At 35.2% G+C, this 17,337-nt stretch overlaps 1 protein-coding gene across 2 annotated transcripts in view; it reads left to right on the top strand.

Annotated features, from left to right (window-relative positions):
• The first annotated feature begins 14,047 nt into the window (after positions 1-14,047).
• The window catches only part of LOC123540709 (uncharacterized), a 44,538-nt gene continuing 41,248 nt past the window's right edge, over positions 14,048-17,337 (top strand). Inside the window, exon 1 of one of the 2 annotated variants that reach the window (XM_045325947.2) lies at positions 14,048-14,133. The gene's annotated coding sequence lies outside the window, so the exon portion shown is untranslated. The remainder of the gene's footprint in view (positions 14,134-17,337) is intronic. The other variant, XM_045325948.2, reaches the window with a different exon arrangement.

Here is a 17,337-nt window from a genome sequence, read left to right as displayed (position 1 = left end):
TGTACGAATCTTTGGATGTGCCAATGTATTTGAAGCTGTACATGTTACCATGGTTTGATGTTTCCTAGAACAGCATTTAAGACTTCACGGCATGCTGAAGCAGGCGGTTCCAAAGGACAACAGTGACAGGAAAAAAGCTGTATTGATCAGCGGATTTGCTATTGGTTTTGGATTCTGGCAGATCTGGTTTGCCGTAAAGGAGGATCTGAAATAAGACCAACAAGATTGTGCCTAGTTTTGCAGAGCAAGTTGTTCTGGACATGTTGCGTCTGTGCCGAAGTGTGTCCCATTAAAATTCACATGGATCATATTTGGGACTGAACTTGTTCGTTGATAGTTATTTTTGACGAACCTTGGATCTCTCTGCTGAATCATCTCCAATTGACTTATGCGGTCCTCGGCATAGGGGGACCACACAGTGGACGCATACTCCACTGTGGAAGGGCCATATGTCTTGTATTAGGCTGTCGCTTTAAACTGGCACTAGTCCTACTTGAAATTATTTCCTGTGGATGATTGTCATGGAGTAGTTGGCTTAATTAATTTACCACTGTCTTCGATCCTAGCGCCCGGCCACACGTGCCTGAAATGCTGTTCGGAGAGCAAATGGGGTCTTCAGTGTGTCGTTGTGACTTAAAATAATACATCTTATAATTTCAGGTATGTAAATACGTTAATTAGAAGTACCCAGGGTGAAGACTTCAGGTATGGCAAAATATCATTTAGGTTTGAGGCCGTCAGGGTGTGGAACAGTCTGCCAAATGATATTAGGATCATTGATAATTACAAGGAATTTAGCAGACTTGTCTGCACCTGGACTGGCCCTAAATGTAATTATGCCATATGTTTATAGTTTCTGCTTTAGTTGCTTCTCCTGTGTTTCTTAGTTTTGTTTAGTTTCTGTTGTCCCTTGCTTGCCTGGTCATTATGATGCATGTATTATATAATACTAGTGCCTTTAAATGTAGGTATTTTTATTTTTGCGTGTGTAATCCTTGTTCTCTATTTTTGTAGGTTAGTTATAGCCTGCTGTATGCTGGTAATGCCAATGTCTTCTTTTTTATTTTCCTAGAGTCAGTTATGTTTTAAGTTGTTTTAAGGTGCTTTAACATTTACTTAATTTCTTTTTTTCTGTTGTGTCAGCTATGTTTTATGTTGCTTTAATGTGCTTTAATATGTATGTGGTAAATTGTGATCTCTTCTTATTTTCTTCAGTTATATTTAAGATGCTATTGTTGCTATGTTTTATACAGCTGTTTTACTTATGTTGAGCTTATTTACTTGTGTTTGTTGTAAAATAGCTTTAAGCTAATGTTATATGGTGTGCTTATCCGACATTAAATAAATTTTCTTGTATCTTTTATCTTGTACTTCCGCTTCCGGTGTAAAACAAGATGGTTGAACAAATTTCTGGAGGGAACTAATCAGACTTATATCGACCTAAACTTGAATATCAACTAAATGTCAGTGTCCCAAATACCCCATTCAGGACATATAATATCTCCTTGAATAAATGATTTGTTGATTTTTTATCCTGACTCAGTATAACTATTATTATGCCGTCCCAAAAGACACCTAGGTCAACTCGCACCAAAAAAAGGGAAAGTGCAGGAACACAATTATGTGAGAAATTATAAAAACATTGACGACGAGGATGATGGATCTAATGATGAATATGACTCTGATAATAGTGATAGCCTGCTAGATAATTCTAAAACTGCCCCGTGTAAACAATGCAATAAGAAATTGTCCAGTTCAGAAAGCGGGATATGCTGTAACTTTTGTGAATATTGGTTGTGTATGGCTTGCTCTGGTTTGAAAAAAGTTGTTTATCAAGCTTTAATGAGCTCCCCAGACAGTATCATGTGGTTCTGTCCTAATTGTTTGATTGCTTTTCCTGGTGTTAAGAAAATGATGGTTCACCTAGGTTCATATTGGAGGATAAATATGAAAAATTAGAAGAAAGAGTTACTAAACTTGAAAAAGAGCCAATTTCTGCAGACAACATCAAAGTAATTATTAGAGAAGAAATAAATGAAACCAAAGACATTGAATCTAGCAAGTTAAACTTGATGTGTTTTAACCTAAAAGAGAGTGAAAATGATAGTCCCGACCAGAGAAAGACTGAAGACATGGATTCACTGTTAAAACTACTAGAGGAAGATATGAAATTAAAAAAGAATTTAGACATAAATGTAAAAAATCCTACTCGCATGGGTAAACGCAAAATTGATGAGACTTCCAACAAAATCGTAACACGCCCTTTGAGATTTGAAGTTACTGACTTTAATCAAAAGAGAGCTATTCTCCAAGCAAATCGTTTGTTGAAAGCACATCAAGATGAAAACATCAGTAAAATTTTCATAACCCCAGATCTCACAAAAAAAAACAAAAAAAAACAACGGGTTGAAGCAGCCAACCTTCGTGAAGAACTTAGGCACCGAACCCCTGTCTAAAAAGAACCAAATTTGAAAATTAGCAGAGGTAGAATTGTAACTGTTACACCTAGGAATGAAGAGGGAAGAAGTACCTCTGCTGTTGACTCTCAGTCTAGATCTACTCCTAGAGGACCATACGTAGTTACTAAATCAATGCTTTCATCTAGGGACGATTCACATGCAATGTCATGGAAAGGAGACAGGGGAGGAGCGCGTACTTCCAGTGGTCCCTTTCTTGGTCAATAACGTTACAAAGGCTTCTCCTGTAAATAGTGTTACTGAGTTTGAACATGTAAATACATTAGTTAAAAACAACCAGTTACTAGTCAAAACTGTAGATGTCAATATAATTACGGATAGTTCTAGTCACAACAACAGTCCGCATGAGCATGGTGAAGTACAAAATGATATAAATTCTTATAGTAAAATAGATAACGATAGTTCTAGTGTTCTAGTCATAGACCTAGTCATAGCTTTAGTCACGACATTCTTCAGGAGCAGGATGTTATATCAAATATTTCAGATACTGATTCACACAATGGTGCAGTAACAATCGATATTAACTCTGATGGCAATGTAAATAACGATAGATCTAGTCATAACGATAGATCTAGTCACACTTCTAGTCATAGTTCCAGTCATAGATCTAGTCATAGCCCTAGTCACGACAATCATCAGGAGCAAGATGTTATATCAAATATTTCAGACTCTGATTCTTACGATTCTGACCTTGGTTCAGATGATACTTTTCTGGATGATTTGGATGATAACAGCATCAACAATTTTGATAAGATTTCAAATGAAGATACTGTGAATTTCCCCGAAATAAGAGACGGTCTTTTTATCTATTACACAAATGCAGACAACCTGTTGAATAAACTAGATGAACTTAAAGTCAGAATTCACTTAACTAATCCAGATATACTGATTATTACTGAAGTGTACCCTAAATATGGAAATTCTGAAGACATTTCATTTGCGGAACTACAATTAGATGGTTACACTCCTTACACAAGTAATGTTAGTCATACTAGTAGAGGAGTTGTTATCTATGTTAAGAGTAATATCTCCTCTAACATTGTTATAGACCTGACAAATCATTCTTTTAAAGAATCGGTATGGGTGGAAATTCATGTCAATAAAACCACATCTTTGTTGATAGGGGGTGTCTATAGAAGCCCAAACTCAGATACTGAAAATAATACTCTACTTTGTGACTTAATATCTAAAGCTAAAAGTAATCAAAGTACTGAAAGTACAGAAAGGCTGGCCACCACAAAACACTGAATGGAAACTGTGCGGGAAAGATGTTTGCAAAATCTTAGATATTATGGGTTTTCCATATTAAACTAAGGCGAGCATAGGGTATTGTTGTGATCTTGATTAACTTGTCCATCCAAGTTAAAGTTCAATCGAGAAACCTAGTTTATCGGACGTAAACATGGGTCTAAGAGAGTAAACCATAGTTTAAGCCCGTTATACTGTGTGTTCGCTCGAAAATTTATGCTAGTATTCGATAATCATAGTTTTTCGACAAAGTATGTAATTGTTGGATAATTTGATTGCCGAGAACCATTTTATACGGACGTGAACCTATATTTACGACCATGAAATTGGGTTTACGAGCGTGAACCATAGTTTATGAACGTGAACGTAGGTTTAAGTTCGAAAAACTTGGTTTCTCGAACAAAACTATGATTTTTGGTCATTATCCTATGTTCATCAGCGTTAACCTATGTTTACGGTTGTAAACCCATGTTCACGGTCGTAAACCTAAGTTCTCGATCGTTAACATATTTTCACGTTCGTAAGCTATGGTTTACACTCGAGAACCCTGGTTTACTCCCATAAACATAGGTTCACGCTCGTGAACTTAAAATAACGCCCGAAATTCAAAGTTCAATTGAAAAACCCAGTTGAAACCTGGGTTCACGGGTGTGTTTTCGCCCGAAAATATGGATAAGTATTAGAAAAACCTGGTTTTACGTTCGAAAACCCTTGTTTATCTGTAATTGTCAATTCTACTTTTTTTACCGTAAACCTGGGTTAACGTTATAATTGGACAATTGGCGTGCCATAACCGTTTATATATGTTTCTTACGAAGCGATAATAAACATTGAGGGACATAATATCAGATAAAACATAAAGGTAACAAACGCAACATCTATATTTCGATATGCAATCCCCCACCCAACACACACATTATGTGTGAATGTATGAACATTGAACAAATGGGGCGATTTTCTTGTCGGTATGAGGAAAATTTTGGGCTCGAACCCCGCCATAAACCGGACTGTTAATGAGTATTGTCTAGTCATGTTGCTTCCTTAATACGATGGTTAGGAAAGTTGACGTACCCGTAATAATGTTGTTGTTTTTTTGAAGAGTATTCAATTCCTACCATGAGATTACTTTAAGGAGATGTCACGGCTAAGATAGTTTAGCATTATTACAATACACAGTCGGTATTGAAATTGTGTTTCCAATACATGTGCTCATTAGATAATTCCTCAATATCTATGTGAAAATAAGGGATGTGTTTTGTATGATTGCAACACTGTGAGTTGCTCTAATTACTGACAAATGACTGAAACAATAGGAATTCGTACGAGAGATGGATAGACAAAACGACAGTGAGGTAACAATATATTCTTTTATTGTTTTAATGTACGAGTTGTAAGCTACAATAAAGAATACCCATTTTATGAAAATCAAACTGGAAGTTGGAAATAACAGAAAAAAATTAATTAGGTCGTAAGTCATCATATACCTGTCAAAATTTGTCATTAGTTTTCACGAGCTGTCAAAATTACTTTTATCTCTCTATTCTGCAAATGCATTGTTTTTGAAAGTATCTTGGACGGATATTGTAGTGTGTAACTTACTTTACATTCCACATTAATATTTGTGCTTGAAATTGCTTTGTTGAGCTCACCGACGTCACATATGAATGTCTATTGTTTTAGTTTACTGTCTGTTATAAAGGTATCAAATCTCAATATTAAGATATAAGAATTGTTCCTTTCTGGTAGACAATGGAAACTATTTGGTTGAATCATAATATAACAGTTTTTGGAAAGAACTGAATATTCTTTGGTTTTTTGTTATTCACCGGAAATTCAAAAAGTGACATCACCTTTACTATTTTCAGGAGGGCGTAGATTCAAACCCTACTAGGACCAAACTTTGTTCATTATTTTTCTTTTTTCGAGTAAGATGAACTGTTGTTTTTTTTTAAGACATATTTTCATTGATCTGTCGTACAGAAGCGGAAATGTTTTATTTGATTAGCCATTTCTTAGTCATTTCTTGCTGTTTCAAATGAATTTGACCTGAAGGGTGAATGTTTAGACATCTTTGAAAATTACTTAATTACATTTGTAAAAGTTCTTGATTTTGCATTTATTTTTACACAGTTTTGAATAAATGTATATAGGTAGGTTTTACTTCTGCCCTATGGTTCTTTATGAATGCATAGAGCAAGGTCATAATTTTCAAAAATTGGAGCTTAATTTCTTTCCGATTAAATCCTTTTACTCGATGATCCCCAGAAAAATTGTTATCGCCAATTTTATTTTGTGTTTTATAATTGTTACGCAATATTTTGAGGTTTCATTTAGAAAAATATTTGGTAAAATGAATTCTCTGTGATCGTTTTGGCTATCACTTTGAAATTTGTCTTTGTTTCAGATGGTGGAAAAAAGACATAACATAACATAACAACAACGACACGGTAAAAGTCATTTAAAGATGAATCACAGTGCGAAATATGTTAACTTCAGAACTGTATCAAGTTAGTGCATTTGTTAAACATTACCAATACGGGTCCACTATCTTAATATAACCTGAAAAAAGTTGAAAACGTGTGTTTAAACAAAACTCACTACATCTACACCCCACCCTTAAAGCAAATTTGTGACAAAGCGCTTTTTACATTATGTCTTTTAGTATTCGTCAAAATGTTTAAAACGAATTTAGTATAAAAATAGCCTAAAAACAGGTATAATGTGGTCATTTGTTTCTTATCACGTTACTGGGGCAATCACGCAGCGATTACGTCCTTTAGTACCTATAGCAAATGATCTGAAAGAATAGTTCCTTAAAACTTAAGCCCTAAATATAAGACCTGACATAACTCATATCACTATAAGTTCATTTTAATTGATATTTTATATTTTTTATTTTCCACGTTATGTCAGGTCGTCGAATAATGCGCAGTATAATTCATATCGACGATTGTTTCTCGGAACCAGCGTTTGTTTACTTAGCTCCTAATAGACATTTACGAATTAAGTCTACGTGGACTGTGAACACCTAAGACGATCGATTTTTCAAGGGGACCGTCTCAACATGATAATTTTAATTTAATTATGTGTGGTAGGAAAACATTCCAATAATGATGGTAAGGTCTGGCTTATTATGTTACCGCACAGGATAAGACTTGGATTTGTCTGTCTGTCTGTCTGTTCGCCAGAGAGGTGTTTTGTTACGCATATCGCAAAAAGTATTTGATCTAGCGTCATAACACTTTCCCGAAAGGTTCTTCAATATTATAAGTTGCGCATCTGCGACAAAGTTGAAAAGATGAGCTTATCTGATCGCAGTGTATCTGTATTCCATCGTCGTCGTCGTCCGACATGAAAATAAATCTTAACTGGGTTAGCTGGGATCAAAATGTAGGTCAGCAGGTAAAACATTGTGAAAACTGTAGAAAACGTAATATCTTGCGTCTCCATTCCTTTGTTGTTATTATAGGCCCGAAGGAACGTATTTTGGTGTTCGTCTGACCGTCTGTCTGTCTGTGTGTCCGTCTTAGGGGTCAAAGGTCATATAACTTTGTTTCGAGTGCGCTGTGTAACTCTTAAACTGCTTGAAGGATTTTAAAAAAAACTTGGCACAAATGTTCACCACATTGAGACGACGTGCAGAGCACATAGCTCGCTTCAAGGTAAAGGTCACACTTAGAGGTTAAAGGTCACATGACTTTGTTTTGTGTTTATGTTGCTTTGCATTGCGGTGCTCTTGTTTTTATTTGGCAGATTCTTTTTTTTTTTTTTTTTGTTCACTTACAATATTTTTTATTGAATTACTTCCCTTTTACGTTACTAGAAATAGGTTATTTTGTAACTTTTTATTATTAGCCGTAGGTAAAAACCGAGACCACTTTTCTTTGGTACAACATGGATGGTACCTGCAAAGTTAAGGTGTATCTTGACACATCTGTACCTGTTAATAATTTTAGGACAAAGAGTTTTTCGGAGAATTTCTTCCCTTTGTTGTCATTTTCCTTAGGACTTCAACAGTAAAGTTCTTTAAATTTTGCTCCCATCCTCTGATATTTGACTTTATCAAAACTTTTGGGGGCCTCCGTGGCCGAGTGGTTAAGGTTGCTGACTTCAAATCACTTGCCCCTCATCGATGTGGGTTCGAGCCTCACTCGGGGCGTTGAATTCTTCATGTGAGGAAGCCATCCAGCTGGCTTACGGAAGGTCGGTGGTTCTACCCAGGTGCCCGCTCGTGATGAAATAATGCACGGAGGGGCACCTGGGGTCTTCCTCAACCATTAAAGCTGGAATGTCGCCATATGACCTATCATGTGTTGGTGCGACGTTAAATCAAAAAAAAAAAAAATCAAAAACTTTTACCAAAAATTCTAAGTTAAAAAGGGACATAACTCTGTCAAAATTCAAATCACAGTTATGAGGACTGTTTTTCCTGGTGTAGACTTCGATAGTAAATAACTATTTTAAGTTTAAAGTCAATAGGTTTGATAGTAATAGAGACATTTGACTTTATCAAAAACTTTAACAAAAAATTCTAATTTAAAAGGGGGCATTATTCTGTCAAAATTCAAACAGAGTTATAGGGATTGTTTCTCCCGGTGTAGACTTTGATAGTAAATAAGTATTTTAAGTTTCCGGTCAATAGCTTTGGTAGTAACAGATATATTTGACTTTATCAAGAACTTTAACCAAAAATTCTAAGTTAAAAAGGGGCATAATTCTGTCAAAATTCAAATCAGAGTTATAGGGATTATTTCTCCTGGTGTAGACGTTTATAGTAAATAAGTATTTTAAGTTTCAAGTCAATAGCTTTGATAGTAACAGAGATATTTGACTTTATCAAAAATTTTAACCAAAAATTCTAAGTTAAAAAGGGGCATAATTCTATCAAAATTCAAATCAGAGTAACGCAGATTGTTTTTTTCTGGTGTGGACTTCGATAGTAAATAATTATTTTAAGTTTCAAGTCAATAGCTTTGATAGTAACAGAGATATTTGACTTTATCAAAAACTTTAACCATAAATTCTAAGTTAAAAGGGGCACAATTCTATCAAAATTCAATCAGAGTTATGGGGATTATTTTTCCTGGTGTAGACTTCGAAAATAAATAACTATTATAAGTTTCAAGTCAATAGCTTTGATAGTAACAGAGATATTTGACTTTATCAAAAACTATAACGAAAAATGCTAAATTAGAAGGGGCATAATTCTGTAAAAAATCAATCAGAGTTATGGGGATTGTTCTTCCTTGTGTAGATTTTGATAGTAAATAAGTATTTTAAGTTTCAAGTCAATAGCTTTGACAGTAACAGAGATATTTGACTTTATCAAAAAATTTAACCAACGGAGACGCCGACGCCGACGCCGGAGCGAATGCAATAGCTCTACTTTTTCTTCGAAAAGTCGAGCTAAAAACAGGCACATCCAAATTTTATATTACCTACCGCATAGTGATGATATAATAACTCAAAACCTATTGCCGTTATAAACTCTTTTTCATATCGTGCATAATATAATTAAACTATGTTGAGACGGTCCCCTTGAAAAATCTATCGCCTTAGGTGTCCACAGTCCACGTAGACTTAATCCGTAAATGTCTTATAGACGGAGGTCATAATCTATAACGAAGCGGTCAACGTTGAGTTCCATTCATACGGACATTTCATTCATGGAGGCAAATTAATTTACCATCATTATGTAATATTTTCTAATGTTATCTTTCAAGTATTTACCGTTAGAAAAATAAAACATTATTATAACATGTTTGCGCAAGTAGATCTATTGAAACAGGTAAGTTTAACAATCTTTATACAACTCTATGGCAAAACTGATTAACGTGGCGGACTATTTGAATTGCGCATGAAATTAAATTTTGTGTTGTCAGTCTCAGCACCTGTTGAACTTTACAGAAACTCGATATATGGTTATAATAGTCTGGAGAATATCGCCAGCCTAAAAACTACTCACAAACAGTAATTCTGGGAGATTTTAACTTTCTAGAAATAGACTGGAATTCATGGACAACTACCAAGAGTGAAAATCATATTTCTTTCACATTTCTTGAATGTTTAAGAGATAACTTTCTGGAGCAACCTATCAACCATCCAACCAGATGGGCACAAGAAGAACCAGGAAATATTTTAGATCTGTGTCTAGTTGATAACCTGGATCTTATACGCAACATTGAAATTACCTCTAGATTAGGTAACAGCGATCACTTAAGTATTGAAATGGAGTTAATGCCTGCTATTAATGAACGTACACCTGATTGTCTTAAAAGAAACTACTATAAAGGGGATTACTTAGCTGCTAAGGATAAAATAAGTGATATTGACTGGAGCTGCATGGAGCCTATGAACATGGAGGACAGTTGGAAATACTTTTCTGAGAATATAAATAGAATTATGAATGGGACGGTTCCTCTATACAAGTCACACAAAAAGAAACCTAAACCACCCTGGATGGATAATTATTGTCTAAGACTCGTCGAAGACAAATATCGAGCTTGGAAGAAGTACAGCTTCTCTCGAAAGCATGAAGACTACCTAAAATATTGTACTATTAGGAATAGAGTTACACAAAGTGTAAGGTATTGTAAAAAACTTTATGAAAGAGGAATTTCTCTAGATGTCAAATCTAATCCAAAGTCATTCTGGAAATTTGTAAAACATAAGACTAATGTAAAATCTGGTGTTAATGATTTGAAAAGCTCTGATGGAGAGTGGATAACTGATGACACTGACAAAGCTGAGGAACTAAACAACTTCTTCTCTTCAGTATTTACAAAAGACGAGAGTGTTGAAATGCCAAATTTTGATAAAAATATTGACAGCTCTATTACTGATATAGTGGCCACTGTAGATAAAGTCAAATCTCTACTGAAAGCTGTAAATGTTTCAAAATCAGAAGTACCAGACAATATGCATCCTAGATTTCTTAAAGAAACAACAGAAAGTATTGCTCTTCCTGTTACTATACTATTCAACAAATCCATATCAGAAGGATCTGTTCCAAATGAGTGGAAGCTAGCTAATGTTACAAGTATTTTTAAAAGTGGTGATAAGACTCAAGCAAGCAACTATAGACCTATAAGCATAACCAGCACTTTATGCAGACTCTTAGAAGGTATAATAAAGACATCCATAATGTCTCACTGTAATGACAATAACATATGTTCAGACTCTCAGTATGGTTTTAGGAACAGGAGAGGTTGTATACTACAACTGCTGAAAGTTTTTGATGACTGGTCTAAATTCATAGACAATGACACTCCCATAGATGTTATTTTCCTGGATATAAGAAAAGCCTTTGATTGTGTTCCACATGGTAGACTAGTTTTAAAGCTGAAGTCATTGGGTATATCTGGAAATGTATTAAATTGGATCAGCAACTTCTTGGAAGATAGGAAGCAACGTGTAGTTATAAATGGACAAGCATCAGAATGGTCAGATGTCTCAAGTGGTGTTCCCCAAGGATCAGTCCTTGGCCCTTTGTTGTTTATATCGTATATAAATGACTTGCCAGATCAAGTAAAATCATACTGTAAATTATTTGCTGATGATGCCAAGCTCTACAAGGACTTACACAATCTCCAGGATTTTGAAACAATTCAAGAAGATCTTGATAAACATGAATGGACATCCAAATGGCTTATGTACTTCAATATAGATAAATGTAAGGTCATGCACATTGGGAAGGAAAAGCCCTGTTTTGACTATGAAATGTCAGACAAGAATGGACATGTAAGAAATTTAACAGTTGTTGACAGTAAAAAGGATCTGGGAATTCATATAGAACATGATTTAAAGTTTAAAAAGCATATACCCTGTAAACATGAAGTCATCGGGCCAACGACGGAAAACCGTCAAAGGATAATCGTTGTTGGGCCACTGTTGGCCCAACAATGATTAATAAGTATTGTAAATATAGCGGTTGGGCCAACGTTGAGCCAACTTTAAATTTCAGTCAAAGATATCTCTGCATTGGCCCAATACTGATTTTCAGGGAAAAACTTACACAGAGAAAACATCGTTGGCCCAACGTTGGCCCATTAGAAGTAATAATATAATAATTATATATTTTACAGGTCACTGTTTTATCACAAGCACCTACAGGTAAACACATTGTGTAGGTGTAACATGCAGTATTTAATTAATAATCAAATACTTTTCTGCACCAATTCGTAATCTGATAATTTGGACTAATTAAACTTAATATTTATCTGCAGCCGTAATGATATTTTGAACTATTTCAAATCTTCTACCTGAAGAATCTAATTTGTGAAAAAAAATATTGAAGAAAAAACTGCTATAACAAATATCTAATTTTGTACAATCATAAAATGTTTACAATAAATCTATTGAAATATTCCAGAACATGAACTCTCGTTAACCCGAGTTATGTAAGAAATCCCAGAAAATGTGGTTAATTTTACTCTCTAGGCGAGATTTCTAGCTGCATAGACATGTGAAGTAAAGGAAACTATTATACATGTTAACAAAAACCCGGTCTACTAGCTATAAACTGTAAGTAGAAGTTTTTAAATATTTTTTGATAAAGTTGTTGAATCTTACAGAGAATTTCTTTTTATAGCCTGTATGCATGTAGTATCTATGCGACTTGAACATATGTTGAATACTTTTATCTAAAACTGGCGGATGGCACTAGTGTTGAGTATTTAATTCTGTAAATAAAATAACTCATATCCTCGTTAATTTGAACAGATTTTTCTCGGTTAGATACAGACAAAAATAAATTTCATACAGTTTATGTCCAGAGGTTTATGTGCATCTGTATAGTTATTGTTATCAATATGACGTAGATGGTTTAATCAACATTGTGATTTTCGTTTTTTACAGGATGCTGTTCAAGAGAGTAATAATTGAGCGCCTAACACTGTGGGGCACAGGAAAAAAGAAAAGATAGAAAGCTGCAACTTCAGTGAGAAAAGAAAACAATCAAACAGAACTTGGATATATAATGAGTTAAAATACAGACAGTAATTCATTTTAATAGGATTTGATCAGTGACTGAAAAAAGAAAAATAGATTTGTAAATGGCTGGAATAAATATTTGACATGTTGTAGTGATGAAATATTCGGTTATATTTCTTTAGGAAACTTGCAAACAAACTTTAAATAAATGTTAGATTTATTCTTGTTAAATGTTAAACAAAATCAAAATTATCTAAAAATAAAATGTATACCAAATAATTTTAGTTTTAGTCTATTTTTTCAAATTCGTTTTCGTTGGGATAGCGTTGGCATCCTTCTTTCGGCCAACAAAGAGATAGAGTTGGCCCAACGTAGGACCAACCATAATAGACGAAAAAATGTTGTTGGCCCAATAGAGGGCCAACGATAAGTGTAGGATACCAGTAGTTGGCCCAATGGAGTGCCAACGATAAGCGTAGGATACCAGTCGTTGGGCCAACGGTGTACCAACCGTTGGGCCAACGTTGCGCCAATTAGCAAAATGGCGTTGGGCCAACGTTGGAAATCTTCGTTGGGCCAACGAAGAGTCTGCAGTTGGGCCAACGTTGGGCCAACGCATGTCTGCTATCTGGGTAAGCCTAACAGTAAATCGTGCGAACAGACTTAATTGTAGGTCTTATTTAACGTTCATTTTCTTATCTGAATAGAGAAACTCTATTAATTCTATACAAAAAACTTATTAGACCAATTCTGGACTATGGTAACATTATATGGTACCCGACACTGAAAAAGGACATTAGGATGATTGAAAATTAATGTTCAGCGCAGAATCACCAAGATTTTACCTGAGTTGTACAATCTTTGTTATGAAGATAGGTTAAAAGAATTGAAATTGTCCACATTGCTACATAGAAGAAACCGCATGGACTTAATACAAGTTTTTAAAATCATAGAAAATATTGATGACATTCCTATGGATGGTATGTTTGAATTTGCAGACAATCAAACCCGAGGTCATAATAAAAAGTTGATAAAACCCAGATGTTTGAAAACGTTTCGTCTTAGATCATTCTGTGTTCGTACAATTGATATGTGGAACAGTTTGCCTGACAATATTATCAGTGCTAATAATGTATTACAATTTAAGACACGGTTAGATAGACATCATGGTGATACTAGATTTGATACCAGTAACATTTATTAATCAACCATCATTATGACTCTACTGTTAACAACCATTTTACACCGGGAGTGTACTAGTAATTTGGAAGAAAAACTTTAATAGACGTAGAAGACGAGTTCCAGGACTCAAGAAGATTCTACAAGACCAATACAAGTTCCAATACAAGTTGTAGCAAACTAGACCTCGCAGTTTCCGGTACAATACGTCACGGTACGGGAAATCAGAACTATCGGAATGGACCAGGAAGTCGAATAGTTTCATGTCGAGGAGCGTCATAAAAACCCAAGTGTTTGTGTAATATATTATCTTATAATTTATCATACATCGGAAGGTGTGAATGGATGCTAGATATAACTGTATTCGTTTGATAACGTTTCTGCATATTTATGTTGAATAGTAGCCGGTTACATTTATATTCGGACTTTAGTTTTTTTTTGGCTAGGTCACTAGATCCTGTACTGTTCTGGGACTTTCAGTCTTGATAGAATAAAAGCAAATCTAATAACAATTATAATATTGGTTACCAATAGGCATGTGTGTTCTAGCTTGTATACATATTAGCTTTTTTGTGCTGAGGCCTTCCACCCCTTTCACTTCAACGATGAACTCTCCAATGCCAGAGTTTTCCCTGACGCACAAATCCTGCGTCATAGTCGCACTTTTCTGAGAAATGACCCGTAAACATAAATTCTGTGCGTCAAAGTGGACGCAATTTTTTGAAAATCTAAATCGGGCCAATTTTGTTTACAAAGACTTTTTTTTTCTTTTTTTTTTGGAAGAGCGATTTTCTGAAAATTTTTTATGTACTTTCAGTTTCATAATTATATGCAGACTGCGTCACCAATTTACTATATTTGCGTTGATTCACAAACTTAATACCCAGTCCGAATTTTGACTGATTAACACTTTGTAACGTGAAAGGGTGCCGCTATTGTACATATTTTTCCAGTCTGCTTTTTCAAAACAAAAAGGGGGGCCAAAAGAACAAGCTACGATGTTTATACGCGCAGAAAACAATACATAGGACCCGGGGGTTTCATATCCCCTTTTTTCTACTATAAAAAACTCCCGGGTAAAAGCACTAAAACCTATTTCACACATATCAGCTTTTTTTTATCTTTTTAATCATGACAGTAGAAAACACTTTAATCTGTATAATCACTAGTATTCAAAAACTAAAAAAATTCTGCATGCCCCCTAAATTGGGGAAATACCCCCCTTTTAAACCTTTGGGGGTCACAAGACCCTTTTTTCAAAAGCCGGGGAAACACGCAATCCCTCTGTGGACATCCGAAGTGTTAAAATCTGCCAGGGCAAGTGGGGAAACGCATCTTAAATGTGTGTTTGTTAAAATGTCAACTATATATTCACTGTACGTTTATTCTACACCTAAGAAGAGCCCGGGGGAGCGACTGGAGGGAAGACTTGAAGGCACCGGGCTCAGCACAACAGGGTGGGTAGAGCTTCCAAAACGGGTAGGTGCGTGGGAAAAAGGAATGTTGGGGATACTTCACTCAGCATTAGGCTGAAAAGAACTTTGGTCATTACTTTGTCCAGTGGGTTAAATTTTTGTTTTAAGTTGGTAATATTGAAGCGGGCACTGAAATAAGTCCAGGACCACAGGTAAGAAGGATAACGTCAAAGCCTGGGGGGCATTGCTGAAAAGAACCCGGGGCCCCCCCGGGGCCTTTAAAGGTTTAAACCACATTTTAGAAAAAAGTACCCCAAATTGAATCTGATTGCTAAAATTTTGGGCCACATTTTAATAAAATTCTTTAGCCACTTTCAAAATCGTACCATTCTTTGAATTTGTAGCACTTGGCTCTTGGGCGAAGGGCAAGGGGGCCCTGATGACCAATGAATTTTTTGGGATGATTGAGAGATCTATCTGGTTTTAGGGGAGAAATCACAAGACTTTTCGGGACCAAAACCGCTGCGTTTTTGTACTTTCAAATTTTTTTTTTTTGGGTTTCTGTTAGGAATCATACAGGGGAAAATATCCTTTTGGTTTTGGGGAGGGTATGATAAGGCTTTCTTTAACGGCTGATGGGCATTTTTTAAGGTTTTCCATTGAGAATCCAACTTTGCGACGCTTTGCCCGTTCTGACATGGTGATTCTACCCCCCCAGATAGGATGAGTTTTTTTGTTTTTATTTTTCATAATTCAAGTATAATTAAAAAGTTTTTGTTAAAGAGTTTGAAAAATTTCTGATCCCCTTTTTTTACGTTAGACTTCATTTGCCATGGTCGCTTCACTGTACCAAAAAGTTCAGGGCGTCTTGCCCGTGAATTGGTCTTCTGGTTTTTTATTGGGCGCTTAAAACATCATCCGCGAATGATCTGAGATATGCATCTGCAAAAAACATTTCAACTTTAAAAGCTTTATTGACACAAAGGGGCAAGGAATTGAAATACCTAACGTATCCTGGGGACCATAACTAACTGAATTTCTATTTTTTTGATGGTCACATCTTTAAGTTATGCACAACCCAAATTGGTCCCCAAACCAGTGTTGAACTGCAACATCTGCGCACTGACTTTCCTAGCAACTGATAATGTTGTGCAAAGTTCGTATACAGCACTTTTTTTGTTGTTGTTGTTTTATTAGGATGAACATTTTGTACATACGAATATTAATTGAACTTTGAATATAAGAATTTTTAACAAAAAACCCGAAAACATACCTTTAAAAGGTTTAAATTTACCAAAAGGGGTCGATAAAAATTTTGATTTTTTTGGGCTCTGATTTTGGCTGCTGGTTTTTTTCATTCAAATAGTAAATTTTGGTTTCATTTGAGAAAATTATAAAAACAAAAATTTCTGGTTAGGTTTCAATACAGAATTCATTTCAGCTCAGATCTGTGACGGCATATAAAACACTGGACCCGAATTTTTTTTTCCGCTATTTTCATTGCTAAAAGTTGAGCCTGACATTTTACAATCCAAAATTATTCTAGATTTCAGCCTATGGCATGTTCAATAAACAGCTTTTGGGTAAACACTCATGTCTATGTTATAACTTTGCATCTTGGTTTCTTTCTCGGGATTAAAACATGCTGACACAATGTTAATGAAATTGACCAATGGGAGAAATGTTCTTATTTACTAACCTTTTGGCATTTTGTGACTTTAAGTTTATTGAAATGAAATGAGCAAATGCCATTCTGTTTTAAAAGTCACCAACTTTCAACTTACTACATTTGTTTGACTTAAACAAAGATAGGAAATTATATACAACACAGTCAAGTATTCAGTTCCTTTTTATGACTTGCCCACTGAAACATGTGACATGATAGGTAGGCTCTCCATTTTTCCTAATCTTAATCTTAGCTGAGGGATAAGTAGATAGTGTAACTTCTCCCTACAAACAAATACTGATAGAAATACATTCAGGAAAAACAATGGGGCATCAACTTAGAATTGCAGTGACAGTAACACCAAGGAGGAGCTTAAATGCGGTGACTTCCAGACTTTGGCTAACAATTTAATATCTTTCTT

This window comes from Mercenaria mercenaria, chromosome 16 (genome assembly GCF_021730395.1).
Source record: "Mercenaria mercenaria strain notata chromosome 16, MADL_Memer_1, whole genome shotgun sequence".
Lineage (NCBI taxonomy): Eukaryota > Metazoa > Mollusca > Bivalvia > Venerida > Veneridae > Mercenaria > Mercenaria mercenaria.
This window is presented reverse-complemented; position numbering and strand designations above follow the sequence as displayed.